General features: G+C 37.8%; 1 long non-coding RNA gene across 1 annotated transcript; it reads right to left on the reverse strand.

Annotated features, from left to right (window-relative positions):
- Positions 1 to 503: 503 nt before the first annotated feature.
- Positions 504 to 22,504, reverse strand: LOC137849423 (uncharacterized). Its single transcript, XR_011091877.1, has 3 exons — positions 22,072 to 22,504; positions 2,459 to 2,608; positions 504 to 1,895 (listed from the first exon to the last, which is right to left on the reverse strand). It is a non-coding gene; the product is annotated as an uncharacterized lncRNA (long non-coding RNA).
- Between the last annotated feature and the right edge of the window lie 3,486 nt (positions 22,505 to 25,990).

Raw genomic sequence — 25,990 nt, forward strand, 5'->3', positions numbered from 1 at the left:
TAGATTATATAATGGTTTTACTATTTGTAATTTAACAAATCCCTTGCTTATGCTAGTTCAAATTAATCCTACCTGAGTTAGACACTAAAGACCATCATGCCTTTTGCAGTCAATGGAGGGAGACAGACTTCCAGCAGGTGTTCACTTCTCAGATTTTCTGACCTGTGAAGGTTCCATTTCCTTTCAGTTGATGACAGGGGATGAGTATAAGTGTATGGCTAATGAAAACATCTTCAAATTTTAAAGTGAAGCAAACTTATGTGGATAGCCTTGAGTATGTTTCTATTACAGAGTATCCAAGATGGTTCTTACTGAGACAGCAGAGGTGTTCCTGTATGAGCAGCTGTAGGAACACCGTTGGAGATCTCAGCTCTGTAAAGTCCTGTTCCACCTTCCTTCCTGTGTTTTAGGAAGCGCTATGTGGGATGTTCTATGTATGCAATATGTTCATCTTCCATACACCTTTATATCCACAAACAGTTTTTCCTTCAGGAAAAAGAGGGTGTAGTCCAGAATATTTATTACCATATAATAAATCATAAATCTTTTTCTTCATTCATATTTATCATTATTATATTTAAGCAGTGCAGATTTCTATGGAATTACATTCATGAAAATCAAATAAGGATAAATCAATAGGATTCATCAAACCTAATATTAAGCATTCACACTGTAGAGATTTTTTAATGCAGTTAATCTTTTTGATCTACATTTTTAATCCAAGGGAAACAAAAATAGGCATGTCTATAGTAAGCCATGTGAACTCATTTAGATTTCTTCTTTTGCAGTAGCTGTATTATGTGCAAAAGGTCAGACTTCACCACTGAGATGAGTGACTAGCTCTAATGTAGACATTTCCCCTGTAGATGTTTACATTCAGTGAGATTCATGCCTTCTGAAATGTAGAAAAATGTTGTGATCTTTGGTTCTTTATGACAGAACTTTTGCTAGGCCAACTCCTACACACATACTCCACACTATTCCATACTCCATTCACTATATACAATATGTTATCAGGTCTAATTAGTCATCTTCATGGTTTTCTAGATCACCATCCTTACTTAACACAATCTACCCGCGGATAGGAAGGAAAAGGTGATCGTGTCTTTTCTTCCATGATTTCTCTCATGAGATTATCTCATTATCATTCCAAGACCATATCTGAAATCTGAGCAGAAGTCTGGAGTATTTCTATGTGAAAATTCATTATTAGGTATTTTTGAAACAAGTATGACTTCAGTGTGTCTCATGTGTTATTCAGCTTTTGGCAGCTTCTCATGAGTGATGTTTCAAAGGAAGTTTGGAAAGTTCTGTAATGTATTTAAACATCTGGGTGATGTAGTAGTTAGTGAAAGTTTTCCTTCCTGAACTACACAGATAAATGGCTTGTGATTCAAAGATGAGACCAATCAGTCTTCAGAACATGATTCTGGGTGCATCTCTACCTTGCATCATGCTGGAGTATATGGCACATTTATATAGTATTACTCAGTTCTTGGCAGAGATATCCAGTTGGACCCTGCAAACCAGGCAGCATTAATTCATCACAGGACATAAGTGAATTACCTTGGTCTGTTAGCAATACTAATTAACCAGGACTCAGAGACACACTTACTTGGTTATTTTATTCTATTTCCAGAGATAGCCTGTCTGACATAGCTCGTAAATTTATACACCTTTATTCTTTGCCTGGAGGAGATGTGCCCTGGAGTATCCTGGCTCCTAATGGGTGTCACTTCCTGGGTAGCCTCTTTAATGTCAGGGTGGTATAAATCCTTATAGAACTAGGCAAACCTAGCTGTGCTTGCTTATAGCAAAAAATCATATCATTCTTGATGTTATCTGAAAACTGTTGGGCAGTAGAGAATCATCTATTTTTCTTCAGAGAAGCTCATCTAAGAATAGAAAACAGCATACAAGAATTAGTCATTTTAGCCAAAATCATAAGTGATTTTTATGTAACAAAGCCTTTATGATAGCAAAACCATAGTACTAGACTCAACTCACAACAGTCTTTAACTAGAAACAAAACTAAATGTGTTAGCAGCATGGTGATTTAATAGTTTCATTTACATTACTAAATGTGGAAGATATATTTAGATATATTAAAAGATTGAAACATTGTTTTGCAAAGAACTGTCTGATTATAACAGAAGAAGACAGTTTTTGTCTTAGGGGAGTCTGTACTTGAATAGACAAGAAAGATAAAAGAGAAACAGAAAGACTAGGGGTGACATAACTCACCTAAGCTCATAGAGCAGATCAAGGGCAGAGCTATATTTTACTTCCCCCTCCAAGTGTTCCCTGTCTTTCCTTATGTATTTTTTTTTTTTGCAAGATGTTAAATTCATTCATTGATTCTTAAACTTCATGTGAATTCTGGGCTCAGAAGCAGTGTGATAAACTCAGAGACTAAAATCTCCTCAACAGCTGCAGGAAGAAGTAAATTCAAACTCACTTGTCAAATGCAAGCCTGCTGCTCGGCACTTCAAGCTCCCAGGGGCTGTGTGTGGATTGTATCGGAATCACCCTTACTGCTGATGAAGCAAAACACGTGTTCAAATCCATTCAGCCATTGAGACCCATAGAAAGCTTGTCACCTGGAAAGCTGTAGAAATGCAGGAAGAGAAATTGAGCCAAAACCCATATTTACTTAATATTTTAGCAGCAATTTAACTTATTCTCTTCCACAGCATAGAAAAAACAGCCTGGTTCCTCACTGGCTGGCTAAGTACATACATTGGAAATGTTCCTGGACCTTCTTCCCCTTGTCTCCAGCCAACCATGGCAGCAAGAGTGAGCCCACTATGTTTGCAGTGTTTTAGCAACAGGGAAAAGTACTATATTCCCTATTGGAAAAAGTTTTATTATCTTTGAGACTGATGGATTTAGTGAGAAATGTGTGTTTATAAGGATGAAGATATGACTCATGGCAAGGAAAATCCTAAACATCTGACCTTGTCATATAATCTTTCCTATTTCTTAGTTTCATACAGCTGGAGACCAGGGGGGATTATTGAAGCAGGAGCAAGGAGGAAACTGTTGTCACATTTACAGAATTAAACACAAAACAAAAGTGATTTGTAAATGTCCCCAACTGCTAAAACGCCCTAATCATGCAGTGGAATGCATAGTGTCACTTTGGGAAAAGGCTGTTTGGCTGCCTCAACTGTGCCTGTCACAAGCCATCAAGTATCATCTACTTACCTCCACGCAGAGGCCAGTCACATAGTCTCAGATCACTATTCCATGTCACTACAAATATACAAATCTATAGTGTATATATAAAGCAAGAGAAATAGCAATGCTACCAATGCTCACAGCCTTAAACAGCTTTGAGGAAAGTCATTCAAGTAATTCTAACAGGTAACCCATGCCCCATGCCCATTTAATTTGCTAGTAGTCCTTGAATGGTCTGAATTAGGCAAGATTTAATGCTGGGAGAAAAAATTTGGCTCCTAACAAAGGATGATGTCTTATCTTGTAGGCACTTGACTTCCCATTAACTGGGCCTTCACAACCTGGATATCGTCCACTAGCCCATTAATTGTCTTCCTTCCCTACATGACACACTTAACACATTTCACACTAATAAGGGTTCAAAAGTTCATTAACACTCCAGTTCATGAAGTGAACTTATATATTAATAGCAATAGAGTCTCGTAGTACACATTTATTCACAGATTTAACATGAATATGGAATATGTAGTTAATGTACAGAAACTGTATGCACATACAAGAAAACTGCCTGAATCTGTTTTGTTGTTGTTGTTTTGTTTTCTTTTGTTTTGTTTTTTTTCCCTCATAAAAACTTCAAGTTCTACCTTTCACTCAGTTCTGATTGTCATAGCCCATTTTCACACTCTCTCACCCTGAAGGACGCTGGCTACATGCTTGGCACATGGGCTTTGATTTTCACCAATCTTAACTGAGAGATGCAATATGATCAGGACTTTGCATGGCTTTCTGCTCTCCTGTACCAAAAACCAAAATGAGCAGAGTGTTCACAGAGCTAGAGCTATACTAATTCATTCCAGGGCCAGAAGAGGCCACCAGACCCATACAAACAGTAACTTCTTTGTGTTTTTTTTTTTTTTTTTTTTTTTTTTTTTTTTCCTGACATATACCTAGCTTCATTTGAAAGACTTCAGAAGACAGCTAGTACTTCACAAATACAGAAGCAAATTGGACAAGATGTTGCAATGCTTTAATTTCACTAATAGAAAATTATATCTTAATTTGTACAACTTCAGTTTTCATGTGTTGAGTCTTGTTTTCTCTCTGACAGAAAGGCTGAAAAAAAAGCCTCTTTCCATCATCCAATTCTCTCTATGCACAGCGCAGCACCAGGTAGAAGTTCTCTGGCTTCATGTTACAAGATCACTATCTAACCTGTGGATCATTTTATAAGGATCTCTTTGAGTTCCAGTATTTTCATATCCTTCTTGAAATGGACACTATAAATGGGCAAGATGTTCTATAGTATCTCTGCTGCATGACTAGAAACTGTAGTTGGAAGGATTCTCTCTTCATACCCGTGTGGTAGTTTTAGTCACAGAATTGCATTGAAAACTCACAGTTTAATTTATTTCTTTCCATCAGTCTCTAGTTCTCTGAGTGTAATCTTCTTTCTCTTTTTCTGTATTTAATCTGTCTTTGCCTACCTCACCAAACTTCTGTCAACTGCAAATTTAAACAGCATTTTTCTATTAGTTTGTAGATCATTTATCCTCACAACACCGTTCCAGAATCCAAGTGTTCCTTTTCCATCTTTGGAAGATCTCCAGGAGATTATTGGTAAGAAAAAAAGTTAATTCAGGCTTTATGGGACTTCTGGTGAATGGATTGTTGTGTTTTCCTTTGGATTAGGCATAGGATTAGGCCTGCCAAATTGGGTTGTCACGTGGAATCTAAATGGTTTAATCCTGTCAGGGCAGATGTTCCTCTAGGTATCTGGCATTCAGGTTTATAGAAAATGTTCTAGAAGAAAGGTGGACACTTGGAGACTTTAAGAAGCTGAATGATTTCAAAATCTGAAGTCAGACTGGAAAAAGATTAAAATATAAGATTTTTTTTATGGATCTACATTATGTATTTTGATTTTATGATGGAGCTGGAAAGAATCATAGAAATCCCATGCCAGCTAGATCTATCTGTGGGAACAGAGTGTCTCAGGTTACTCACTATGTACATCCACATTAATAAATAAGAGAACCAGGGATGTCAGTACTAGATCCCTTGTTCTATTCCACTCCTTCATAGCTAGCTCACTACCAGGCTTCTTCTGAACTTTTCTATGTAGCTCTACCAAGGCTGTGACTGAAAATAGTTCTCAAGTCGTTCACTAGAGAGTACTCCTGAGTCTCAATATGAATGAGACTACTATAGATTGGTTTTAAATGTTATCCCAACAAACTTTACTCCCTCAAATATATGAAAGCAGGCAATAAATGCTATCCAGTGTGTTGCTATCAATCCTCCACTCTCATGGGCTTCTACACAGATTTCACATTACTCCAAGAGTTTAAAAGGAAAAAAGATAAGTGTTAAATAATACTTCTGTCTTTGGGCTATAATATAGGGCACAGGAGAGCTAGAGACAATTGGTAAAGAGAATGAGTGCAACAGGGCCACATTACTTAGCCTCAGAGCCAGAAAGAAGGTCCTTGCTCCTATTCACTGTAGGTGTCGCTATCTGTTTCCACTCAAAACTACAGAGTTCCATTAAGAAACTTACCCATTCTTACCCATTTGTATTGTTCTCCAGACAGTTTATGTTCTGACGCAAGCCAGCAAGGGAAGCCTCCTGTAGTGAATCTCAGCATCATTTTGCAGGCTTTTGGTAAATGACGTGGTTAAGTTATCCACAAAAATTATTGTGTGTTTAAGTGCTACTAACAGCTCTCCAGAATCTTTCTTTGCTCTGTTCTGAACCACTCCAGCACTCTTTATATCTCTAAAACAAATCCACTACCCTGGAGGTATTTAAGATGCATGTGGATGTGGCATTTAGGGATATGATTTAGCAGTGGACTTACAGTGTTAGGTAAAAGGTTGGACATCCACCTGCTCCACCGGGGGATCCTCCACAGGCTGCAGCGTGGAGATCTGCTCCATGTGGGACCCATGGGCTGCAAGGGGACAGCCTGCTCCACCAGGGGCCTCTCCAGGGGCCACAGGGGAACTTGTGCTGCCTTGTGCCTGGAGCACCTCCTGCTGCACTCACTTTGGGGGCTGCAGGGCTGCTTCTCTCTAAACTCTCACCCCTCTCTCCCAGCTGCTGTTGCACAGCAGTTTTTTTTGTTTGTTTGTTTTTCCTTTCTTAAATCTGATTTCACAGAGGTGTAAACAACATTTCTTATTGGTTCATCTCTGGGCAGCATCGAGTCCCTTTGGAGCTTTCTGAAACTGGCCCTTATGGGTCATGGGTCAGCTTCTGGACTCTTCTCACAGAGGCCACACCTGCAGTGCCCCGCTACAAAAACCTTGCCATATAAACCCAATACAGTAGTGAAATGGGATCTTCAGCAAAGAAGGTGGCAGGGAGAGGGTAGCAACATATCTCCTGCCTCTTCCCCTACCTGAGAAGCTTGGGGGAATGAGGAAGCAAAGATCCCACTACTGCTTAGGTACCTCTGTGGCTTGGTCAGCCCACTCCAGTTTCAGCTGTGAATTATGCTGCGTACAGAAATTTAAGTTAATGGGTATTCTGGTTTCATTGCTTATATTTCTCAATTTCATCCTGACTGTGGCATTACTTTGGCATATGTTAAGAGTTCCTCACTTAAAAAAACGCTGGCTGACACATTTTAATTTCCTTTCAGCTTTCAATTTCTCTCACAAAAAACAAAACAAACAAAAAAACCAAACAAACAAACAAAAAAAAAAAAAAAAAAAACAAGACGAAGGGACAAATTTATTTATTTAAATAAATTTCTACAGTTTTTCTTCTCGGGCACTTAAAAGGTTGCTACAAGCATCTCTGTTGCATGCTTAGGGCACAGATTAGTTCACTGATTTGCCAAAGGCTACAGAGAAAATATGTGGCTAATTCATTAAAATAATAAACTTCTTTATTCCTATATCTACCACTCAGACTCTAACTTCTCTTTCAGATCAAAATTAGCACTCATTTGTGTAATTGTTATGGAAAGAGCCAAAGAAACAGGATAACAGTGAGATGTTAAAATTAGTACCTGAAGCAGGCAATGAAGGAAAAGGTTATGTTAAGAATTATCATGTCTTAAGAAAAAGCTCTTGCTTTTCAAAACCTCTTGCTTCTACTTGCTTCTTGCTTCTATTGGTTCTATTGTTTTATTTGTTAGGTAACCCTTATTTGTTAGATTTCTTAAATCACTTAAGACATCTCTTTTTTTCTCCTGACATTTGCTCTATTAAAAGAGAATAACAGTGACATTTCTGCTGAGAAACAGAAGATATTAAGGCCTAATACATTTCCCGATTTTTTATGATTTTTTCTGTTTACTTCTCTGAAGGTCCTGTACACTAATTCTTCTGCCCCTCCCTTTTAGATCCTACTCTTAGAAAAACGTTGTGTTAGTATAGAACCACTGAAGTATTGAAAATGAAGTTTCTGAAGTCTTGAAGCACCCAGGGCTAAAGGTGTAATCCAGCCACAGGTGTTTCCATTGGAGAGTGCTTTGCTGGATCAAGTGGAGGTAGAGGATCTGTGCCCATGATGAGGAAGAATTGAGTATGCATTGCATTACTCTTTGCATCAGGGTGAACTAAATCTATGTCAGTTTCAGGTAATGGTCTCTAGATTGAGTCTAAGTATTGCTATTATCAAAAACCACTAAAATGCCTTAGTGGTGTTTCTACTTCTGGTGGCTACAACTTTTTAGACTGTGGTCAGTGTTTTTAACTGAAATGAATCATTTGGGTTTCAAAACATTATCCTCCTGTATCATTCATACGTCTGCTCTATTTTTAATATCTTTTTTTTTTTTTTTTTCCTCTCTACTCTGCTCACTTTCTATCTTCAGTTTAAGAAACACAACTACACAGGAAAGACACTTTACTTTCACAGAGCTCATTGAACCATATCAGAGGTAATTAGTCAATTTAACATCCACCAGGAAAATCTCATCTTTTCATCAGATGTGACCAATGTCATCCTGTTCCAGACTGTGCCATCAACTATGGATACATTTTTAAACCAACACCTGAATGGAAACGACAAGAAGGCATTTCTGTTCAAGCTGTCTTTGTAGCTGAGTCCTTTCCTGACAATACCTCTACTTTCAAAAATGAACACAGAAGACATTCTTTTTTAAAACGCCCTGAGGAAAGGCCTCTCCCTTTCTAGTCTTTCTGCAAATGACCACCGTGCCTAGTGGGAGAACATGTTGAAAACCTGAAGGTCAGTTCTCTCAGCCTGGACAGCTTCAAATCTACATCTCTCAATGTAGAGACCTGGGGGACAGCTTACGTGGAGACAGAAGGAAAGTGAGTTTTTAGCCCTCTTCTAGAAAGGAGGAAACTGTTCCAGGCCCTATTTCCAGCACTGTTTATACATTTTACATAAAACGGTAAAGTAATAAAAAGTGTGAAAAATCCTTAATACAGGTGCTGGAAAGCAGCCTCAACGAGTTCCCTAACTGTTCACTCAAAAAAACAATTTAATTTGAATTTTGTGATTTCTTTGATAGTTGATCATGCTTAGTTTTTATTGATCATGCTTATTTTTTCCTGTATGCAGCATATACACTGACAATAATTCTACCGTGTTGGAGAAATGCAGTTCCAGAGCTGAAGAGAAGTGTCAGGGATGAAGTAGAGTTAGGTATCCCACACTCTAGTTCTAATAACTCAGCTGTTGTATATAACAGAAACCTGTTTCTGTTATGTTTACAAGGAAAGCCCCGGCCATGTCTTTCTGAGCAGCCTGGTCTTGTCAGCCTGTATGACATGGTCTGAAAATTGTGGCCAGGACAACATTAATTGGGGTGAGACTTATCTTCCCTGGTCTGAGATTTTTGTGGTGTAGACATTTACTCCTGAACTCATCCCATGTGCTCCTTTTTAAAGTTGTGGGAAGCAGGAACATTCAGAATATGGGTCATTTGAACTATTTTTTGTCAAATTGTTCTCTGAGCTGATTCAGCTTGCTAATGTGGAAGAAAATGATCCAGTCACTTTTTCTTGGTTATTTCTTTGTTAGGTTAGTGAGTTAAATTAACTCACAAAAGGGTGCCAACAGGAAAGATGAAGACAAGAGTGAACAGAGATAAACAGTTAGATTAGTGCATCCTGTCTTTTCAAACTGAAGCCTTTGACACCTAAATTCTGTTTATATCACTATTTAGGTGTCTGGATATGTCTCATAGCATAGCAGTTTCTGAAACAACATACCCATCTATTTCTGCTGATGGGGATACGTAGTTTGAGAGAAGCTCTGTTGTTTCCAAGTCAAATGAGTGAATGTGCTGAATATTGCAGTTTTTACAGCATAGATGAAGGTATGAATGAGAATGGGGAATGGTATTGAATTGATTTAATGATAATACCTGTAAAATATGTTTTAAAATATTTAAGGTATCTCTGAAAATGGAATGACACATTTGGCTTGTTAAATTTCTGGAAAGAAAGAGGTAAGGTATATATTGTCAGCTTAAAACTAGTTCTAGTGAAACCTTCATTGAAGAGAACAGATAGATCCTCTTTAATGTGGAAAAGTGATTTGAAAAGACAAGTTTTGAAACATTTGTCTGAATGAGAATGCGTTTGATAGTTGGTTTATACAACACTTGCTCACTATAGAACACTGTAATAATACACAGATGATTTTGCCAGCTAAAGATATAATATGAATAAGTAAAGATTTAATTATGCTTTTACATTGGGGTGTAGGTTTTGGACCTAGGCAGAGATACACCTACAGAGTATTTTGCAGATGATGTTTTTAGCCTCCCCTATCTCAGCCAAATCTGAGCAAACTCCAAAGAAGAAACTACAATTTATGCACTGCTGAAAGGCAGACTATGTTTGCTTAGGCTCTGAAGTATGGTCACATACCTACCAGGCCCCTAGTTTGGAACTGTCAACTGCTGCCACAGGTCTGTAGTTCCAAACACATGAGAAACAACATTAACATTGGAAAACTAACATAAGGATTTATTCCTCAAGAATGCCAGCTTCAGGATTTTTTTCAAGGCTATAAATATATCTGAGTAACTAAATGCATGCCTGGAAAAGAGTCTGTCTTGAATGTCTATTCACCACTCTCATGGGTATTGGAAGAACTGATTTGACCTAGACATGCAATATACATTAAGGTTTCTAGACAAAAGGCTCTGTATTTTCAGAGTTCCATTACAATGAATGAGCTGAGTATGCTGAGAGTGTTGTTACAATTTTAATAAAATCAATTTAATTTGAATTGGTAAGCAGTTGCTGAGAGACAGCAGTTCCCACTCTCACCTGTAAAGGAAACCAGATCCTTAAAGAACTTTGAAAGATGTATAAATGTAATAAAGGATGCATTAAAAAGTCTACAAATGAGTTTCAAACTAAGCAGGAGAACAATTGAATCATGTCTCTTCCCAGGCTTGATTTAAGCTAATTCTGAAAGAAACTTCCATGAAGAAAGTACAGTGTGGTGGGTTTCTTGATAGCAGCACTAAAGGTAAATACTTGTAGAAAGTATTAGACAGGCTTCCATTTAATCTGCTCACTGTTAGAAGTATACTTTCACAAATACTGCTGTCTAGTTCTGAAAGCTAAAACCCAGATCTGATGTCATGAATAGTTTGGACAGTGTGATTAATTGGACTCTGAGGAAATTATATCCAACATAATTAAGAAGTGTACCTAGAGTTTAAAGAAAGGATGCTCTAACAGAGCAGAAGGAAAGGATGTGTTGCCAGACTCAAATATGCATAAAAAAAATAAAAATTATAGATGAGATGAGAAGCTAGACAGAGATGGAAGTTTGCAAAAAGGAGCTAGAGAAAGGAAAGAGGGTTTCTTGGGACTTCTTGGAAAATTAGCCAGCTATAGGAAATCGTCCCATCTCCTAAGTTCATGCAGTAAACCCAGACATGCTGAACCATGTTCCCTTCTTCTGTCTGGCTCCCATCCTGTGGAAAATGGGTGGGTTTGGGCTTCAGCACAATTTCAGCAAGAGGTGGAACCTCTGTTTACTGGGAAACTGCTGCAGGTTTTGTAACTGTGGTTCTTCCTGGTAGATTAAAGATGTTGGGATGTAACACCATCAGTAAACCACATGGCTATCGATGTTGATGTAGTGTAGAAGTCTGGGGAAGCTGTTAATTAATATTTACACAGTTGGCCACTGTATGATAAAATATAAAACAATAGTGTCTCTTCAACACTTGTGAGGCACTACTGAGGGCATGTAATATTCATGTAGTCATACCAAACTCCCTAAGAAGATAACTAGCTGTAGATGAACAGGACATAGCATCCATATTACTGCAAAGATCAGAGTCAACACAGGTGTACTACTTGATAACAACCTACAGACTGTGAATATCAATCACATTTAGAGCTTTCTTGTGACCCAATATAGTCTCCCTCTATTGTCTCCACAAACCATTCTGCTTTTCTCACCAGTTCCTATGTTTAGCTTCAGCTGCTCCTCACACAGCTCTCCTAAAAGTGGGAATCTCATTCAGAAGGGCTTGTATCTCCCTTTAACACAGCAGGAGTTTCTGCTTGTGCCTAAGGTTAGGGTGAAATATCTAGATCCCAGAATTTTACAAAGACTTTGTGATAATAGATTTCATAATGGCTGGGAGATGCTCAGGTAATTTGGAAGTAGGAACTCTCCAGGTGATTTAGTTAGGTGGGTTAAAAAGGCACAATTTCTGTTCCAGGCCCTCTACCCGCACTTCCCACATGCCACCTCCCAGTGCAGTACAAGTCAGTAAACAGGCTGTGCAGGTGAACAGTCCTGACATTGTCCCCCCTCATCAGCAGATGACACAGTCCCTTCCAAACCAGTCTGATTCTTTCTGGAGGCTATGGGATGATGCTGTGTCCATTTTGGGACAAAAGTGTTGTTCTAACTTTCCTCTTGACTGAACAATTCAGAACAAACCTCCATAAAACTCTTTACCAGAGTGACACCTGGACCTGCTACTGGGTCTTGTCTTATGTTACTGTTGTTATGTTTGTTTTAATCTCCTGTGGCTCCTTGTATTTGAGTATTAACTGGTGCCATTATTGCCGAGCTGTGTAATTGCACAGTGGATCTCTCAGTAGCACTAAATATATAATTATGAAGTTCTCCAAAGTAGAAGGACAAAACAACTGTTCAGTGTTTGCAGCCAGCAGAGTTTTACTGTATGCACTTTCCATACCACTTAGTTTACTGCCTACTTAACTTTCCATAAAGTGTAATTAGGTTCTGGGTAGGGTTGGAAGACACATGGAGTCTAATGTATTAACTGCACTTCTTATTCATAAGGTAACAAAGACTCTGCATCAAGTTAATGCCAACAGTTTCCCTTGGAAATAGCACAAATAATTTGTCACTGCTCATTACTCTCACACTACTACCCCACTGCTGGCTTTTGAAAAGACAGTTTCTAAAATTATCCAGAAGAGCTGATTACTGGTTTTGGTATTGTAATGTTTAAATGGACCAAAACAATTCAAGATCTACGCATTTAATGCAAGCAAATAGAAGTACTTTATTTTTGCATTTGTCTTTCTGGCATCTATGGATTGTTTCTTTCTGAAGGATGAAGAGTTCCCAGTGTAATACAGACAGCACAGAGCCAGTCCAAGACCTTTGTTTAAGTGAGGTGCAGACATTTGTCTTTTGAACAGAAGTCAGTCTGACCTGAGCCTGTTACCAATGACAGGAGTGTTTGCTCTTTGGAAGCAGAGACACCAACAGAGGTTAGGTCATGTTGTGTGAGAGGCTTTCACAAACACAGTGAGGTTTGAGACAAGCTGGACAAAAAAGGGAGAAAAGAAGTTCTCCAAGGTCACACACAACAGACTCATAGCAGAACTAGGAATAAAAGTAAGAATTCCGAAATGCTGTTAGTGCCAGGTCCACTTGAGCATACTGTTTAGTCTCCCTGTAGCCCCCCTAATCCACCTCAAACTCATTAGGGAGCCATTGCTGAATTGATCCATTTCTTCCTGTGAATCCAGCTTGATTCATCTATCACTGTGCATTTTGATGCTTTCTTTCAAGATGCACAGGCACCCTCCACTCACAGTGTTTGCACCTGCATCAACAGCACTGTCAGGGGGAACTGGTGTACTTTCCACTTGTACACTCACAAGACTGAGAGATCTGATTGCCATGCCACTTGTGGTTTACCAACTTGTGTGGATGTTCCTTTCTGAAATCATAACTCTTTTCCTTTACAATACCCATCCCTGGCTGGAAAGGCTAGGGATTCACTCCCCTCCAATTTACCATGGTGAATAAGAATGCAGATTCATATGCATTCTCCTGGGAGCAGAACAGAGGAAAAATTATGATGGAGAGACATATTTCATGCAGTTTTGGAATGGAGAATTATCTTTTTAAGATACAACAGCTCTCCCTCTCTCACCTTCTGAGGTATGAATGGCTGACTGGAGCTAAGTCTCCTGCAGCTCTGTAGAAGATACAGTGTGGGGGGTTCCCCTTCCTTCACCTTGGAGCCATGTCACCACCAAGAAGGGAAGCAAGAGTGGCTTCTTGCATATCTTAACAGGGATGGGAGACATTACCCCAGTGAGGTCAAAGCACTTAGTGTCTCTCAAAGAAAAATGAGTTACACAAGACTGGATCTTCAGTCCCCAGTCTCAGTCTCATCCCTTTGCTATACTGACACAAAATCAGCTGACCACTAAAATCTGGCTGTCTGTTAGAGGGGTATCAGCCCAACATAAGCAAACTCAGGGGAGACTAGGAAAATAGGAACTGACTTTGAAGTGATCATTTCTACTACAGAGAGAAACACTTTGATGGACTGCTGGTACTGTTTTACTCCAAGTTTCCCCAGCTGCTGTATCTCTCTTTGTTCTATGAAATCACTTCACAGTTATGAAAGTCCTGCTATATAAAGAGATCACATTTGAAAATTACTAAAGAGTAAAGAATCCTAAAGAGTAAGCTTAAATTTTCAAAACTGTCAGTCTCCTCTGTTTCATAGGTGGTAGACAAAAGGGGAAAAAAAAAAAAAAAAAAAAAAAAAAGTATTTTCTAGATCTTATTTTTCTATACTTTGCTTTGGAGCCACCATTTTTCATGTTATGCTCCTTCTCATCTGCTTTTTTTTTTTTTTCCTTAAAGAAAATAAAAATAAAAAATAAAAAAAAAAGTCTTCAGAATACAAATCGTTCTTTCCTTTTCCCACTGTTGTTTGTCACTTGAATAATCACCCAGAGAGACTCAGTGTGGTACTAGCTTTTGTGAGCATGTCCATATTTCACTTGAACTGAATTTCTGTTTCCATATTTAAAGAGTTAAGCTTCTATTAGGCTAAAGCAAGGTGATGACATGATAAACAGAGACATAATGAAACTTTTCCTATAGCTACAGAAAATGCAGATAACAGAAAGTAACTTCTCATTTCAAAAATCTTCTCATAATGATAATTTCTGATCCTTATAGAGAGAAAAAAGACCCGTAATTGACTCTCTTTGCTTATCTGTCTTCCATCATATTCAGGCATATTTTGTAGGACTCCATAGCTTTATATACTGCAGCACAGTCTCATCAATTGTGGTTATGGTTCCTTGCCTGTCTTGAGTATCTTTGTTCAGCAGTGGATCTGAAACACAGGCAAAGCTGAAAGGAGCTACCAGCAATGGCACATGAGGACAAAAGAACAGCATGAATGCCTTAAGTAAGCCTCAATATCATAACAATGCTTCTCAACAGCATGGCTTATCAATATGAGGCTCTTAAAATGCAGTTTAAAATGTTAAATAATAGCTTTATCCCCACCAGCAACACATATAAAAACACTGAACTGAAGCAACTGTTAACTTCAATTGCTTCTAATTAGAGATGACTGACTATTCCCATTAAATGACTTTTATTTTAATAGGAAACTAATTGTTTTCCTCCAAAAATTACTTTTATCACATATTTCTTTGGCTTTCAAATCAGTCTATTAGTCCACCTAATCTTGTCATTCTTTCCTCCCAAGAATCTATTTTTATTTGAAAAGTAAAAATTTCTAAATGTAAATATTAAATTAGGATTTTATACAAGAAATCCGTGTCCAAATCCTGTTATCCATTTCTGTGTCTTTCAGTAAAGCTTAATTCTCTGGTTCTATGATTCTATGGTACTATGATTCTATGAATCAGAAATTGAATCCCCTGAAATACAAGAATATTTATAGACTGGTGAAAAATAAAATAAATAAATCCTTGTTGGATCAAATGTCAGCTAATTATTTAATAGAAAAAAAAAAAAGTGGGGGGAAAACTTATAGAGATCATTCTCCTACTTCTTCTTTAGAAATAGAAACTTTAGGTACAGAAAATTCAAGGTGCCTTTAGTTGTGTTGTAAACTTGATATAAATTGCATGTGACCCAGTCCAGTATCTGGTATGTAAGACTTTCTCTTCTCCCTAGAATATTCCGTAAGACTAACGTCCTTGGCTACAACGAGGGCAGAGGGAGAGGGGAAAGAAGAGAAGGTCAAGAAGATTCTGATTAATCTATTTCCACTTCTAGAGATTCTTCTTTTCCCTTCAGTGAGAGCAAAAACCTATTCCTAAACATGTTGAAGACCAAATCAGACATGGGGCATGATATTTATTTATCTGCTACTTAAAGACTGACAGTATGGGCAATTGATTTTTTTTATACTCATAGAATCATAAAATCATAAAACAGCTTGGATTGGAAGGGACCCATCCAGTTCCAGCCCCCTGCCATGATCAGAGACACCTCCCACGAGACCAGGTTGCTCAAAGCTCTATCCAACCTGACCTTGACCACCTGTGATGGGGCATCCACAGCTTCTCTGGGAAACCTGTTCTACTGCCTCATCATACTCTGAATAAAGAATTTCTTCCTAATAACTAATCTAAATCTCCCTTCTTTTAGTTTAAAACCATTCCCCCTTGTGCAATCATGATCTACCCAAGTGAAAGGTCTCTCTCCGATAGTCCTTAGCGAACAGATTGATGCAATACAATCCTCCCCTTGTGTGTCCCACAAATGCTGTCATCATAGACTGAATAGCAGTAGTCACTGGTCTTTAGACCCCCACACTGTGCCTCTATTTAGTAATAAAGGAAATCAAATATCATAATATTTAGATAGGAGTAATTAGTTTTACATCTAGAGATAACAGGTGTCCAGGAGACACAGGGGAGAGGGTAACCTCCTCTGACAGCAGACAGACTGGTTTACTGGCCAGGGAAAGTTTAAACTGCTTCAAGACAGTGTAAATGACACTGCGTCACTTGCAAACAATATTATTCCCTGGGGACATTTCTACTTGTCAGATCCATCTATCATAGAATGACAGGTCAAGTCAACACAACATGTCAGGGAGAGATCATCATGAATGCTAAGAAAGCAACTGCAGAATTACTTTTGGCTGGTTATGCACAGTTCTCACTTCTATCTCATACCTGCTCCTGCCAGCCCTGGTGCCTGAGTTGTTTCCTGTTCCACATGTAGTGATGGGAATGCTGCAACATTCAGTGTTGTACAAACAGTAAAAATGCTCCCTTTGTCCTAGAACACTTCTTATTCTAATATATGTTATGTTATTTCCAAAGTAAATGATAAAACTTCCTCTAGCTTTGCTGCTGCATGAGCAGACCTCAAGAGATACAGGACCTCAGGACATACAGTCAGGAAGAAGATTTAATTCTTTGAACTTGCTATTCTTAATTTGGTCTAAGACAGACTGATGCCAAAAAAAAAAAAAAAGAAAAAAAAATAAAAGAGAAAAAATAATAATGGTAAAAAAAAAAAGGTTTCCTGTTGCCTGCCATTTGCATTGGTCATGCAGTCCTGACTTTTCCCTTGGGTTGGCATGGATTTGGCTGCATGGTGAGTTTGAGGTGTTGTGAACACCAGAGGGACCATTTTCCATTAGATTCAGCAAAGTGTTTGCTTCACCCCTTGGTTCTATAATCCCTGAACTGAAGCATGGCAGCAGCAAGAATACAAACCTGGCTGGGAAAATGTAGTAGTGGAGGAAGTAGGGGTGAAGAGGACTCCATCAGTTAACATAGTGGGATCACATAAAGCATAACATGAAACCCAAATCACCAGTCACAACTCACGTGAAGCATACAGATAATTGTTTAATCACCTTTGCACTTCTGGAGTCCAGGATCTGCTTTATTCTGTAAAATAGCATAACTCCTAGGCAGCTCTAATTATGTTCTTCCAATTTCAGTAAACAGGATCCAACCTTTTATCATCCCCTTCTTAGCTCAGCCTCTTACTCTGGGATCCCAGAATGTCAATGCTGTTTTCATAATGTGAGAACTAGAATTCTTTTCCACCAGGAGAGGTGGTATACTGTAGCTATCAAAAAAAAAAAAAAAAAAAAAGATTCTGACTATATGCTCATACTTTTTAAAAATTCCCTTCTCTCCCAAGGAAGTAAAATTTACAAAATTTTGGGAAACATTTTTAGTGTTATATTTAGGATTCAAACACATATTCAACTCAGTTGAGTCAAACTGTGTACATAATTTTAAAACTGGTCCCATGAACACTTATGGGGCAAGAACTGCAAGAACTGTAAATGTATAAGGCTGATGGCTGACTACAACAGTGAATTGAATGAAGAAGGAAGAAAAAGTGAGAATTTTCTTCTTTTGTATATCAGAGGGGAAAGAAGCCAGGTGTAAAATCTGTTCATTGAAAAAACAAAAACAAAAAACAAGCAAACAAAACAAAAATAAAAATAAAAACAAATAAACAAAATTAATATTTGTGGCATCACTGTTCAAAAGTGTCATAAAAACTAAGGAAATTGAATAACTTTTATATGTATCGATATTGAGAGCAATTAATTATGTCTAAATGTGCCTGAGTAAATATTCTCCCTAACCTAAAGGAACCTTGAAGTGCTGCAGTATATGCTTTCTGTTCTTGCTGCACAGGAAGGACCATTCTTGAGCTTGCAGGAAATTATCCTTGACAATCAACAAGCTCTTGTTGACCTCATCTCTTCAGGACTGATTCCCAGGAAAACATAGAGTCACAGAATTGCTTGGGTTAAAAGGGAACTTAAAGGCCATCCATTTCCAAACTCCCTGCCACATCCCTCTAGATCAAGTTGCCCAGGGCTTTGTCCAACCTTGACTTGAACACCTCCAGGGATGGGGCATCCACAGCTTCTCTGGGCAACCTATGCCAAGGCCTCACTACCTTTTTCCAATCATTATATGCCTGAGCAAAAAGTTGCTCTCCATCTTTTTTATAAGCACCCTTTAAATATTGAAAAGCTGCAATGAGGTCTCTCTAGAGCCTTCTGTTCTTCAGGCTGAACAATCCCAACTCTCACGGCCTTTCTTCATAGGAGAATATTTCCCTGAAAAGGCCAAAGACTGCTCTTTTCAAATCTGGGTTTTTAATGTTGATTTTTGCCCTGCTCATTCCTCAAAAGATCCTGAACTCCACCATTTCATGATCACTGCATCTTTCCTAGTTTTCACATCCCTGACCCGTTCTTTGTTGTTTGTAAGTAGTCCCTCATCGGTTCATCAGTCTCTTGAGTTGACAGTACACTACAGAAACATTCTGGATTTCTTGCACCCTATTATGTTGTCCTTTTAGCAGCTACTCAGGTGGTTGAAGTACCCCATCAGGACCAGGACCTGTAAACAAGAGGCTTCTTTATTCTGTTGAAAGAAGGCCGCATCTACTTTTTCCTGATCAAGTGGCTGGAACCAGGTACTAACAATGTTGGTCTCTGCTGTAATCCTGATGGATGAATCCCAGACTGCCTCCTCTCTCATTTCCAAGTAGAGCTCCACACATCCCTTCTGCTATCTCGAAGGCAAATCTCCCTCCCTACCCTCCCAAGCTTGCTCTTCCTAAAGAGCCTGTATACATGAAGAGCATCTATCATTACAGGACTCCAGCTGCGTGAGCTAACCCACCAGGTCTCTCTGATCCTTATGAGATGACAGCCTTTCACACAGATATCTAATTCCTCCTCTTTTCCCCTATGCTGCATGCATTAGCATACAGACACTTCAGAGAGACACCCACTTGTGCTGTCCTTTTCCCACAAAACATATGAGAGTTTATCCCATAATCCGTGCCTTTAGGCACTTTATCCATGTACAATGGGAAAGGCACTTCTGCACTATTTTGTTGTTTTCAAGGGTGTCTCCTGTACAAATCAGCTGTACCCTTTAGTTCTCAACCTGGTCCATCACTTCCTCACTTGATTACAGGTTATCTTCTTCCTCCCCTATAATTCCTAGTGTTATATATGGAGTGGTAATTCGTGTCGAGAAAATGGTTGACATTAATAAAGAAGGGGGAGATTTGAGAGTGCGGCCATGGGGGTTGGAAAGCCCCGTGGTTGATGATAACATCAGACTCTTAACGATGAGACCATCCAGAATGTAAAAGAGTTTAGAGGGAACAAAGACGGGTGACTCAGGAGACTCCATGCAGTCTCAGGTTTCTTGTTCTCCAGCCATTAAGGCATGGAAGTTTCTGGGTGTTTGCTGTTGTTGTTATAGGCAAAGTTGTTTGACCAATTAAAAGTTGTTTTGAAAAGGACTGCTGTGGGGAGAAGGGTATAAGAGGGGAGCCTGCCCTTAGGATAAAAAAAAAGGCAACACAATGTGATGAAGTTATGTCATCAATAAAGAAGCAGAAAGAAGGAATGAAAAGGAACAGGCTAGCAGAACGGACACTGGGATGGGAACAGGCACATTGATCACCTCATAAAGATAGGTTCGTCCAGACTCAGCAAACCGCTCAAAGAAGCTCGTACTGAAAGTTGCTGGAAATAGGCAGCACTAGAGCTGGAAAGAAGCTCAAGCTGAGAGAAGAGGACCCATGCACACAACTGCCCCTCACTGGTAAGCAGTTGTGCATTATGGGGAATCCTACGTCCTTAGAAACAAAGACTGTCCTGGTAACCTTAGAGCTTTTTCTCCTTAACAATAGGACAGTTTATGATCCTGAAATATGGGACCAAATTGAGGTCAAGGTGTGGGACTCTGCAACTAAAAACGACAAGGTTACAGTGGAATTGCTTGGCACCTGGCGAGCAGACTCTGAGGCCTTAAAGAGTCATGTGGGGCCACAATCACAAACGTGTGGTTTACCAGACAGTGAGAGAGCTGTGGGCTCCTTTACTGATCCGACTGCTATGCCATTGGCAAACCCACTGCTACTGCCATCAAAGGCCTTTGCTGTTATGCCCCCTGCTGACCTGGACGAACCTTTTGACCAAGGCCCTATTGGCCTTGAAAAGGAGATGGATATGCTTTTCTTCCATCTGGGAAGAACGGGATACATAAGGCCTGAAGACCGAGTTGCTTGACAACTTAAAGCGAGACATATTGTTCAAAAGGAATGGAAAATGGAGACTGTTAAGTCATGGAGCTTAAAGGATTGTTTGTTACCTTTTCTGATTGTACGTATGTATAGGCATACTTGCGTTTAGCATGTAAAGCAATGTTCTATATATTTAGAACGTTTGATGTTCGTGTGTGCATGTTGGTGGACTGTAGACTCCCCGCACACCCAACGCTGCTTACTTGCCTTTTATACCTTTTTTAAGTATAAATATTACTAAATTCAGATTGAGTTGAGACTTCATTTATAACACTAGCTTATTTAAGAGTTGAATAACTCTATGTAAGGTAATTTATTCAATCAATGATCTCTTTAATAAAAATTAGCGCACAATAAATGAGTAATCCAGGATCAACTATGCACACAGTACAATATCTGTGGAATTTCATAAATGACATATTCAGTAACCTGAATGTATAAATAGGATAAGAACTTATCTTTACCCTTATTATTACTTGGTATATTTTATTTCATTCAGTCTTTAGAAATTTTTATGTATGATGTTACAAAGACAGGTTACCGTTGTTTCTCTACCAGGCCCTGAGAAACATTGGAAACGATTGTAAGCGCAGTGTCAAATATTGATGACTCATTCTTAGTTTCTGTTCTGAATCATTTTTTATTTTATTTTTTTTCCCTCTGCTTTTGACAGCATACATCCAAACTAGAAACACACATACAGTAAAGGATTGAGTTTTCCCTATATCCACTCTGTATCATCCACTGAAAAGTTCTTGTCACGGCAAAGATATCTGCTGTCAGTAGAGATGATTGATATACACCTGAATTAAATTCCAGAGACTGGTAAATAGAGATGATGATGATGATGATTACTATTATTAATGAATTATTATTATTATTATTATTACTGTAGAGGACAAGAATATGAATCATTTCCCTTTCAGAACTTCTACCTTCTCCTTGATTTAAGTAAGGGACCAATGTGGAAAATTTTTCATCCTGAGACTGAATAGGACTCTTGTGTAGGCAAAGGTACTTGCTTATATGCTTGGATTTGGGCTTAAATATTTCAGCTTGAAACAGCTTGACCTTTCAGGACCTTCACTGGTCTCAGAAAAATCTCAAGAACAGCTGATCAAATCTGAAAAATGTTCATGCTTTAGAGATTGCAATGGTCAAAAAGGATCCAGACAGACAGACTTCTGCATGGAACAAGATTCTTGCATTTGCAAGCTATTGTCAAAACACTGAGATATTAATATATTTATGTTCTGTCAGTTATCATTATTTAATTTTTTGTCACAATATTTATCAATTCCATTTATCAACAAAAATTAGGAAAGGATCCTGGCTTTGCTGTGTTTTTAGTCAAAAGGTCACAGGGGTGTCTTCCTCTGACAGAAGAATCTGGGGGCAGAGGTATAACTTGGAGGCAGCTCTGACTGACCAGGTGGAGGAACAGGAATATGATACTGTTAGTTTCCCTGTCAAAAAATCCTATGAGTGCGGGAAGTTCAAACCAAGTTGTGAGAGGGATAAATCTGCCAAGAAGCATTTCATTGTGCTTCCTTCAGCCTCACCTGGTTCTGCATTTGTTAGTCAGCCATGCAAGGATGACTCTTGGAGACTTTTTCTTCTTGTTCACCCTGTCTTCCTCCCAGAGTTTTGGGAACACTTTCATTACAGTGAAGTCTTTTCTTCCAGGAATCAAATAGGGGTAGAGGCATATGTGTTTAGAGAAAGAGTCCAAGAAAATGTTAAGTCCAGAATGACTGTCCCCATGGTTATACCTTCACATCTTCCAACAGTTTAGGAATTCACTGAACTGGAGACTGAATCTGGGCCAATGTTATTGCTTTAAATGTTGCAGTCATTTTTCATTGCTTTAATCATTTATACATTAAAAGCCCAATGGGGTCCTCAGAGGTAAGTCAAAGGATAGTAGTAATGCTTGCTCTTTTGTGGGGATGCAGCTGCCGCATGGAAGTATAGCTTGTACCTGAGTCCCCAACAAAATAAAAAAAAAATAAAAAAAAAGTAAACACTGAGGTAGTATTCGTCTGAAGGCATTTAAGGATGGAAAAAAATGGCTTGCTTTTCTGTTTTACAGATACTTTGCCTGTTACAGGATATAACAAAATATTTAATGAGCATATAAAACAATAACAGGATACAACACATCATTATAGGCAAAATATTTGGAACATAATGTGAAATTGCAGCAAATCCCATCCCTCCCCCAACTCACCCTGCTCTAGCCATCATCATAAAGATACTTACTCTACATAAAGGCAGTCAATTCTTGATTATGCGTAAGTACATTAGCAGCCTGCACAATAATATAGACCACATTTCCTCCCTAACACCGTAGTCTGGAGAAAAGTCTACAGAAAGCCCATACTGCCTATATCAAGCTATGTCAAATTTCTAAAGAAACAAACTTACAAGATTCACCAATTTAAAAAAGATGTATTAAATATGTTTTTACAGATAAATTTAAATAAACATTGTATTAGCTACATCTTTCCTTTGTTAAAACTACCCTGCCCTGCTGTGACTCTAGATTGATAAACTGGCTCTCTTAATACATGGCTCTACTCATGTATTAAGAACAACTTTTTTCCTACCAGGAAAGGGGAGGACAATTTCAAGATGAATTTGGTGGTTTAGACCACATGTTTATAGCTCAGAAATCTTACCAGTTAAGCTGTTTCTCTGTGCAGTACTAGAAGTGGGAAATTTAGAATGATCAAATTAAAGTTTTCCTCTCATTTGTTTCAAAAGTATCTGAGTACACCCTGCAGCAAGATTGATATAGAGAGATGGATTGATATGTTTTTTTTGTATTTTTTATGACAACTTTATTATTTTTAATGACAATTTATGACATAATTCCCAGACTTATAATTTCTCTTTATTCAATATCTCCAAAGCTATCACAGTTTGTATTCAGCATACAACAGGAAAGTAGATGCATTTCAAATTATTTGAATGACTTTTCAGTTGGAAAATGGCATACTTCAAAGAAAACATAGCTTAGGTCTATGAAGCCAGCAGTGACATGGAAAAATAATAACTGTAGCATAATTTGTACATTGGCTTTTCCAGGGACATGTAAATGGAAAGATCAAGCAATGTTATATTTTTTGAATGACATTTATTTCTTCAAGTTTTGGAATTCCTTACCTCAGGACTTTGTGGATGCTGAAAGATTATAAGTACTAAAAAATAAAAAATAAAATAAAATAAAATAAAAGCTAAATTAAAATCACAGAAGAAAACAAATAATCAAGGAATGATTAAAAACAAAACACAGATCTTGGTTCAAGACGTCTCCAAGCCAAAATTTCAAGGGAAGATATTCCTAAGGAAGTGTAAATTATCTTATTCTAGTATCCAGCCTGAGCACCTGCTATTAGATTCACTATGAGAGGCAGCAAACTGGCTGAGGTAGACTTTTGCCTACTGTGTAAAACAATAATAACATTTTTATGTGTTTTATGTGTTAATATGGTTAAAATATGTAGCTCTCAAGATACCAAACTGTGTCTGAGGAACTAAAACACAAACGAGATTTACATGAGATCAAAGTCCTTCTTTACTGGTAGCTGGAAGTTCAGCAGAATATTTTAGGAAAGCTAAGTTGGCATAATACATCTGCTTTAGAGCAATGAGACCTTGGAGATCTAGTCAATACAGACAATGGATTTTGGAAAGATATTCAGTTCAATTTATAGTAGAAACATACCTTTAGACAGTCAAATAGTTCACTAGATCACTTTGGCTTAAGTGGGACGTCCATAACAAGAGTTATATCTCTTAATGTTACAAAGTCCACCAGAGAGAAAACTTCTCCATTTAAAATTCCTCCTATTTATTAGACACATATATCAAGAGATGTTGTACTGGAAAGTTTAAAAACTTTTTAGACAAGATATCTTCTATAGAGATTCCTAGCAAACAGATCTTTTTAAGGATCTATGAAGAGGGAAAATAAATAAATAAATAAATAAATAAATAAATAAAATAATCTTGTCTAGAAAAAAATTGAGGCACTGGTGCCTCTTTAATTAAAGCAGCAGTAAGATATTTCTCTAGAAGTTTGCTAATGGAATCTAAAAAGTGAATGTCCTCTTTAGGTAAAAACTGGACATAAGGGGCAATGAATAAAGACAATTTCCTTATAATCCTCACCTTTACTTACCTTTTGAAAATAAAATTGCCGGAGGACAATCTGTTGCAGCAGTTTCTTAAGAATGATACCAAAACTGAATAACTGAATAACAGGAAAGAAAGTGGATGCCTATATCAAATATATATTCACATGAACAATTTCTACTCAACTATTTCAAAAGTTATTTACAAAATCTTTTTCTCTTTTACACAGAGAGAAAAAAAAATCAAACGTTAAATCTCTCTTTTTTTTTTTTTTTAACTGAGATGGAACTATCTTTCTTACATTGGTATACATTGCCTCTTACATAAGAGGCATTAAAACAACTGAAGTGTAACTTAAATGATTTTATTTAATTTAGCAAAAAAGTAGTGAGAGACCCAAGTTGTATTTATTAAATTTATTAAATTTATGATAGAAAATTGGGGTCTTTCAGGTCTTTACTTTTAAAATAATTAATATTTTATGAAATCATCATTTGTAGTGAAGTTGCTGTAAAAATGCAAGAGGAGTTGTAACAAAACGCTGGAACAAAAGTGATCAGCCAGACCAGTTATCCAGCTCCAAACCAAAATAAAGATATATTTTTTTTTTTCAGTTTGGATTGGCACACTAAATATATTCCTTCAACCAGATAGTTTTCCTGTGCTAATGCAAACACTCCTTCACAAATCTAGAACTTTAAATGATTTTCTTATAGAATTATTGAGCCCTAACTGTACAGCTCTTCATATATAACTTAAATAAGGAAGTATTTTTCTATCTTAAATCTTAATCTAATTTGATAAAAGAAAGAAGTGATCCCGGGGAAAAAAAAAAAAAAAAAGGAGGGGGGGGGGGAGGGGGAGAGGAGGGAGGGAGGCAGAAATGACTGTCAATTAGAACAAAATCTGAACTTGACATCAAGTGTTGTAAAGTTATTTTGGAGTCTAGCCTCAAGTTCTTTTATCCTTATGTTCTAAGAGAGTCTTGACCATTTTCCAGAGGCATGAGATAACAGCTCCCTTAAGGCTTTGGCTATCTCCCAGAATAAAGGAACAGAACTGTTCCTAATGATATTTGTCTGTGCCAACAGTCAGTATTGATTTTTTTTCAATAATTTTTGGAATGAGGCTTTCATGTAAAGCTACACTCATCCTTGAGAGTTCCTTGCTGTTCCAGCTGGGAATTTTGTCTAAAACTAACCCATGTGAGGTTAATGACAGCATCAGGATTACCTGCATGGTCAACTAAATGTTCTAAAATAAATAAATTTATGTATTAAGAAAAAAAAAAAATGAGGGGAGAGAATCTTCATAGAAATCTTCATAGAATCTTCATAGAAA

The sequence above is a fragment of the Anas acuta genome, chromosome 1 (genome assembly GCF_963932015.1).
Source record: "Anas acuta chromosome 1, bAnaAcu1.1, whole genome shotgun sequence".
NCBI lineage: Eukaryota > Metazoa > Chordata > Aves > Anseriformes > Anatidae > Anas > Anas acuta.